Below are 7,348 nucleotides of genomic sequence, written 5' to 3'. Positions count from 1 at the left end.
CAGACACAAGCGTGGTTTCCTCATACTTTGGCTCTTTGTCACAAATGACTTCTTTTCATTTCTCTCCTCCTCCTCCTCCGATGATAGTCAAACGCTGCTCAGCATTAAAAAAAAAATACAAAATCTTTGTTTCAACTTGTATGCACTTGGCAGATGGAAATGCTAGGTGATTGCAGTAGCTGCATCCACTGCTTGGTTGCCTTGCAGGATTGTGGGTTAGCAGAGCAAGATGTGCATCATCTTTCAGTGAGCAATAGATTGTGTCTTACACTCACAATCTTTTTTGTGCATGCGGGCTTGATTCTTCGTCTGGTGATGTAACATGTGCACCTTTTGTCAAAATATGTCATAAAAATACATCTGAGGTGGAACAGCTGAGGTCAGAGGCTTGGTGACAATCCACAGTGGGCGATTACTATTGTGTATTAGTCTGTAGCTGGCTGTGCCTTTGCTACCTGGACCCTCAGTCCGCCTCTTAATACCACTACGACTATCATGTCACATAACTATTGAAACCATCAATCCTTACATTTTTAACAACGCTTATCCTGGTTAGGGGTCGCGGGGCGCTGGAGCCTATCCCAGCTGACTTCGGGCGAAAGGCGGACTACACCCTGAACTGGTCGCCAGTCAGTCGCAAAAGGCGGACTACACCCTGAACTGGTCGCCAGTCAGTCGCAGGGCAACCATCAATACTATTAAAAAAAAAAAAAAAAACAATATTAAAGAATGTAACTGTTCCCCATACATAATATGGAGCAGTTCTGATAATATTTGACAAACAAATAAAAATAATATTCACCAGAGATGATAATCATTAAATGTATTCATGTGTGTAGATCGCCACAACCGTGTTTTCCTTGTGGAACTTAGCTCAAGAAGTGTTGTTTTGACCAACCAATCAGATGATGAAAAAATGCTGACATTATTTTTGGGCCAGCTAGCTGGCCAAGTGAGGCAAATTTGAAATCAGATTGGTTAAAGAAAGTCCCATTGCTAACATCGTTTTAAGGCGCATTAGCCAGTGCGACTGATTCTGAAAGCGCTGGGAAGATTTGATTGGCATGGCGGCACACGGACTGGAAGAAGTGCAGCCAAAAGAAATGCTATGAGAATAGTACGACTGTAAGAGTCTTCTGAATACACTTTCATGGAACAGATGTTTGAAATGTAGGTTGTAACTTCCAATAGGGTTTAGGACAGCAGAAAAAAAAAAAAAGCCTTGCTGGCCCTGAGCGTTCACCATTGGTATTAATTGATGTCACATTGCCATGACTGGTAGGTACCCTTCATTGGTAGCATAGTAAAAAAAAAAGAATAATAATCAAAATCAAACGCATAAAAGGCCAAACACTTCGATGTACTGAGGTGAGGTCTCGCGAGATATACAAAGAGTACGGACTGCAATTTCACCACTGAAGTTTTGTACGACTTGAGGGTATTTTGCCAGAAAATGCGCACGATTCAAGGGTAATTCAAATTTAGAGATTCCACTTTCACCTTGCACATGACCTCAAGCTATTTCAGTTGAATAAACACACGGCCCGTCCGCTCACGTGTGCTACTCACTGGTTTTTACCTCCATTCATCCGACTGTCACTTTCACCGCCAATTCATCTACCGGTAATAAAAATAAGGGGCCTAACCCCCATCTCCCTCGACCATCTTTCATCCTGATTTTGTGGCCCTCCCATATGTGCCGCTAATCTCTCCCTTGTGTCTCTGAAATGTCAGTGCAGAGGAGCGAGCATGTACTTGCTCGCTATGGATTTCCAGTGGAATGTACCATTTTCGGTTCACCCTTCGTACGTTCCGTGTTTTGATAGGCGGCGATTGTGGAGTATTTATTTTCCTACTGGGTGTGGGAACCCAACCTGTTGGTACACTACCATTGTGAGGTGGCCTGCAATCCCTCCTGAAGCTGTGAGTCACACACACACGTCGACACGCACACACATGCACCCACACCAACACCCTCAGTCATTTAGATGAGATTAGATATGCAATTAACAGTCAGGCTTGCAGTAAAAGCCACCTCAAGGTGAGTTGTTAACAATAGAGGGGGGAAACGCGGTCCATGAGAAAGTAGAAAACCTGTCTGTGTAACCTGAGAATGATGAGTGTCAAAGCGGAAGCAGAGCACAATACTGCAAATGTGGCGTGATTGCCTGTGACTTTCAAAGAAAATGAATGGAATTTGAGTTTCGATCCTGTCAAGTTACCTTCTTACTCAGTTTATTTAGTTTCATAAGAGATCGTGTCTTATTTTTGCATCTGCAGTTCGCAACTGCATCTTGCACAGGTGAGTTGGCGAAGCCTTTATGCATGGCTTCTCCTGTTTGTTTGTGTTTGAGAGGAGAAAGCCCTCACAAGTCAAAGGGGCTAAGTCCCAACTATCTGGCTCATTGGTAAACGTTGGAGGTCTGGAGACCAGGGCTTAGTGGAGGAGGGGTCAATGGGAATGAATGATGGAAGGAGGGAGAGTTGGAGGCCCCTGCAAGACAATTCCCCTGACGTTGGGTTATTCACAGACACAGGAAATGCTTGACCTCACACCCTGAGAAATGTCCACAGCGGCCCACTTGTGTTAAAGGTGTAATTGGGCATAATTAGAAGCTGGCAGAGGGAGAGAAATGGAGACGGAATTACGTGCCCCACATGCCTTCCCTTCCCCATGCCTGGCTCCTTCTGGCGGCCTTTGCACATTTACAGCAAATAGCATCAAAAAACAAGCAGGAGAAATTTCACAACAACATGGAATCTGTTCAGCTCAAGTGCTAATCGAAGCTTTATCGTACACGCATGTGTTTATCATTTAAACGTTGGACGGGGTTTGCGACTCTCTTCTCAGGAAGCAAAATCGTCAATGCAATAGTTTAGAGAAAGATAAATATGTCCAAGCAGCTCCAAGGGTATTAACTTTAAATTGGGACCATTCAATTCCTCCTTTGTTTAAGCCTACAGGATTCACACGAGGACCTGCTACTGCAGTTCTCCACTGCCACATCATCGTCGTCGTCGTCGTCGTAGTCATCATGTTCATCCATATCCCTATTGATGATGGCCCTTTTCTCTTGCGGGGGATTGTATTTACTCTCTGTCCAACTCTCCAGTGTCTCAAACGTGGAGGTAAATCACAGACAGTCAGACACGGACTTGCAGCAAACAGCCAGCTGCTCCCCCTCGAAGCAGAGACTGGAATGCACTTTCGTTTGGCCCTTTCATTCATAAGAAATAAACCATGGTCCCGCATGCTGGGGTTTTAGTGAGAGAAAGGGCTGTCAGCCATTGATGTGATAGGGGGTTGGGTCAGTGGAGGTTTGTGGGTGGAAGAAAGCTTTCAGAAAGGCTTCGGAGAGGGACAAGGGTGTAAATCTCTCTGGTAAACTTACAACTAACAGTAACTTTATTTGGGCGAGTAGTATTTGTTTCTTTGATTGAGGGGGGAAATAGAAACAATCATTTTATACGTATGGAATGAGCAAGAGCAAGACACGGAAGTTATCAATGCACATGAAGAGAGCAAAGTTTCCATAAGCGACAGGAGAGGGGGAAGAGCTTGAAATGTAAGAAAGCTTTTAGGAGCAGGGTGCCGCAGTGGATGGGGGGCTGGGAAAGCAAGCTTCCAGCACAGAACTCCGACTAGTCAGTGATCACTCAGGAGGTCTGGAACTCTGACCTCTTACCCCTTAGCGGAGCGGATGTCACCATGGTGAAAATGTGAGAGGTGAGGTATGTGAGCCCCCAGAGCCCTGGCGGAAACTGTTACCCCCCCCGCCCGATGATGAATGGGATGTTAGCATTGACACAAATTGCCCCATAATAACGACACAAGGTCGCTAAGCATACAGACACAGAGTGACAGAGTGGGAATTACAGAAGAAAAGGCAAGGTGCGCAGTACGAGAGGGATGAAGAAAGGCAGAGAAAAAAAGAGCTTTCCAACGGTGATGGGGCACAGATAGATTCATGGTTGAGGGTGTCTGTAGTGTTTTTTCTCCACTCTCCTGAACAGTGGGGTGGCAAAAAAGGCCGAAGATGATACAGAAACACACGCAGACTGTGAGATTCTTGTATGCCACTGGGGATACATTGAGAGTGTTCAGCTGGCCGTGCCATACGTACGAACCCAGGTAATAGGGACCACGGACCAAATGGAACTCTTTATTCACTTTTGAAGTTAATTTCAGATATCACATGTTCATATACTATAACAATCAGAATCAGATAATCAGATGATTTTGTGTTTTCAAGTGGCGCTTATCTGATATCGCTGTGAGGTTTTTTTTCACTCACATGCACATACACTGTCATGGGTGTGTGTTCCGGTTGTTGTCTTCCCCCTGTCTCGTACACACCTGCCCCTGAGAGCATCTTCGCCACCCGGTGCCTCGTTCACCCTAATTGCCCCTTGCATTTAACCTCGTGTCTCGTTCTTTCTCGTCGCCAGTTCGTTGTACCTTGTCGTCGCGTTCCAGCATTCCTTGTTTCCACGTCACAGACTCACAGTAAGACTCGACCCTGTTCCGATTATAGACCTCGCCTTTTTGCCTCAGGTTTTTGGATACTGTTGCCTTTTTTGGATTGCCTGCCTGTGTACCGACCTCTGCCCGTATATCAAACCTCTTTTTGGAAACTGTCCATTTGTTTTGGAGTCGTGCATTTTTGGGTCCTACCCTCTGTTCCGTTCATGACATACACACATGGCCTAACATATCGGACATTGACTAAACGGACGTTAAAAAAAATTCAATAAACAAAGAATGCAAATATTAAAAATTGCATTCTATTTAGGTGGCATGTACATCCATTGATTTAAATGAAGGAAAACTCAGCATACAGCAATGGCCACCATCGACAATTGTTTTTCTTTGGGTTGTCGAACTCATTTTTGTCATGCACCACAGTGTAGTTACGTTTTCCCTCAGGGGCCTTTATAACTGAAACCATATAAATGTATGCCTGGAAAAAAAATTATGAGAAATTATGAAATTATGAAAAAAAAAAAAAAACATACATCTTATTTTTTGGGTATTTTTACCATTTGCCATTTTCTGCAAATGCTCTAGGTTTTCTGAAAATGCTTAAAATGACAATATTTGGATTTATGTCAGTACTTAGTTTCTACAATAAAACATGTTCATTTTACGCAAATGTGTACCTACAATTTGCAAAAGTATAGAAACTGATAATTTTGCAGTGGTCTCTTTTTTTCAGAGCTGTATATACAGTCAAGGAAAATGTGTTAAACTACTGTAACATTTGTTTGGAAAAGGGGTTTGGTGTCAAAAATGTGCAATATCTCATCATTGTTAAAAGTGAATACAAACAAAAATATGCAATATATCAGCATTGCAAAAAGTCAATACAATTATCAATTTCAGTGCACATTTTAGCAAGAAATGTGAAGTACACACTTAGTGAGCCACATAAAATGATGAAGTGGGCCAGATCTGGCCCCCAATCCTTAAGTTTGACACCTGTACTCTCCTCTAGTGTACAATAATGTTTGATGTATTTTTTTATTATTATTTGTTGTTTTTTTGTTTTTTACCATGGTCCTGTTCATGTCGCATTATCAGATATCCGATTCATATCGATCATTGGTCAACATTGTGTCACTTGATCGAATTCATCTACATTCTGCAATGGATTTGATGTCATTCAATACTTAAGGAAGTCATCTTTTTTTTTTTTTTTTTTCATGCTGACTTCATTATTGTTCTGTTTTTATTGTATTGTTTATTGTGCACTAGGGTGCCCCCAAGGAGCACATGAGTAGCCCATGGGCCTGTTCTAAAAACAGCTCAGCTTATTTCCTAGGAATGTTGTAAAAGTAATCATTTAAAAATGTAAACAATTGCAGAGATCGATATGTTTCATATTGACATTTATCTATTTCTTACCTTGTCATGTCCTTGTTGATAATTATTGTGAGAGGTAATTAACATGATCAGGGTCTTCATATCGATGAATATCATTAATAATAATAACATAATTCAAAGTAACTTGAGCAAATTTGTGATTTCAGAAGTGTATATCAAACAGGTAGCCCTTCACGTAAATCAATAGCCAAGAAGTAGCTCTTAGTTTCAGAAAGGTTGGTGACCAAACAATTGGAGCAATACATTTTGGTTGTGTCCTACCATGAACTTTCATGCAGTGTCCAGCTCTTTCCTCCTCCTCACCGTGAATCCAATGGAGTGTTTACCTCGTGTCCACGCGCCATGTACAGTATGCTAAAAATAGCTGCTCGCTTCCCAGGCGGGATCAGAAGGAAACAGCGATGTCCCTTTTTATAGCCATGGCATGACAGAGCATGTTGATGCATGCTTGTTTGTTTTTTTTCCCCCCTCGCTCTCCTGTCTAGCGCAACAAGGCATCCCTCTGTGTTTTCGGAAACACATGTATTAGATTAGGCATGTCGGGAGGCAAGGGTCACACTCCTGTCAGTAATTGAAATGTGATTATGTATGAGCTAACATGATTACAGGGGTGAGGGGTTGGGGTGGTGATTGAGAGGTAAATGCCAGCCTCTGATGTGCTTCCTTATTCCACAGTAGACATTCCACAGGTAATGAAACATAAACGGGTCCATCGCCATCATACTGATCCGGACCTCACAGTGTTCTGCCGTTCCCGAAGCATAAAACTATAATCCAACATGTTTATATGGAGTCATGTAACACACAATTGTTCAGTCAAAGTCGAGCGTTTTAGCGCTTGCTTTTTTTGGGTCAACTTTTGGATAGAAATGTTTTAAATACAAGTATGCTTTGCTACATGTAATTTCCTGCTGCCCTGCATATGTTGTGAGTCACACGCATGCTTATTTGAAAGGCAAATAAGACACTAGACTGTTACACATTCAATATACCACCCCAATTCCAGTGAAGCTGGGACTTCGTGTTAAACATAAATAAAAACAGAAAGCAATGATTTGCAAATCATGTTCAACCTATATTTAATTGAATACTCTACAAATACAAGATATTTCATGTTCAAACTGATAAACTTGATTGTTTTTAGCAAATAATCATTAACTTAGAATTTTATGGCTGCAACATGTTCCCAAAAAGCTGGGACAGGTGGGAAAAAAGACTGAGAAAGTTGAGGAATGCTCTTCAAACACCTGTTTGGAATATCCCACAGGTGAACAGGCTAATTGGGATCAAGTGGGTGCCATGATTGGGTAGAAAAGGAGTTTCCCTGAATTGCTCAGTCATTCACAAGCAAAGATGGGGCGAGGTTCACCTTTTTGTGAACAAGTGCGTGAGAAAATAGTCGAACAGTTTAAGGACAATGTTCCTCAACGTACAATTGCAAGGAATTTAGGGATTTCATCATCT

At 42.2% G+C, this 7,348-nt stretch overlaps 1 protein-coding gene across 1 annotated transcript in view; it reads left to right on the top strand.

Moving 5' to 3' along the window:
• ccnd2a (cyclin D2, a) overlaps positions 1–7,348 on the top strand; it is a 202,419-nt gene that overhangs the window by 152,693 nt on the left and 42,378 nt on the right. The gene's annotated exons all lie outside the window — the stretch shown is intronic.

The sequence above is a fragment of the Phyllopteryx taeniolatus genome, chromosome 5 (assembly GCF_024500385.1).
Source record: "Phyllopteryx taeniolatus isolate TA_2022b chromosome 5, UOR_Ptae_1.2, whole genome shotgun sequence".
Taxonomy (NCBI): domain Eukaryota; kingdom Metazoa; phylum Chordata; class Actinopteri; order Syngnathiformes; family Syngnathidae; genus Phyllopteryx; species Phyllopteryx taeniolatus.
Note: the sequence above shows the minus strand (reverse complement) of the source record. Positions and strands in the feature narration are given on the sequence as shown.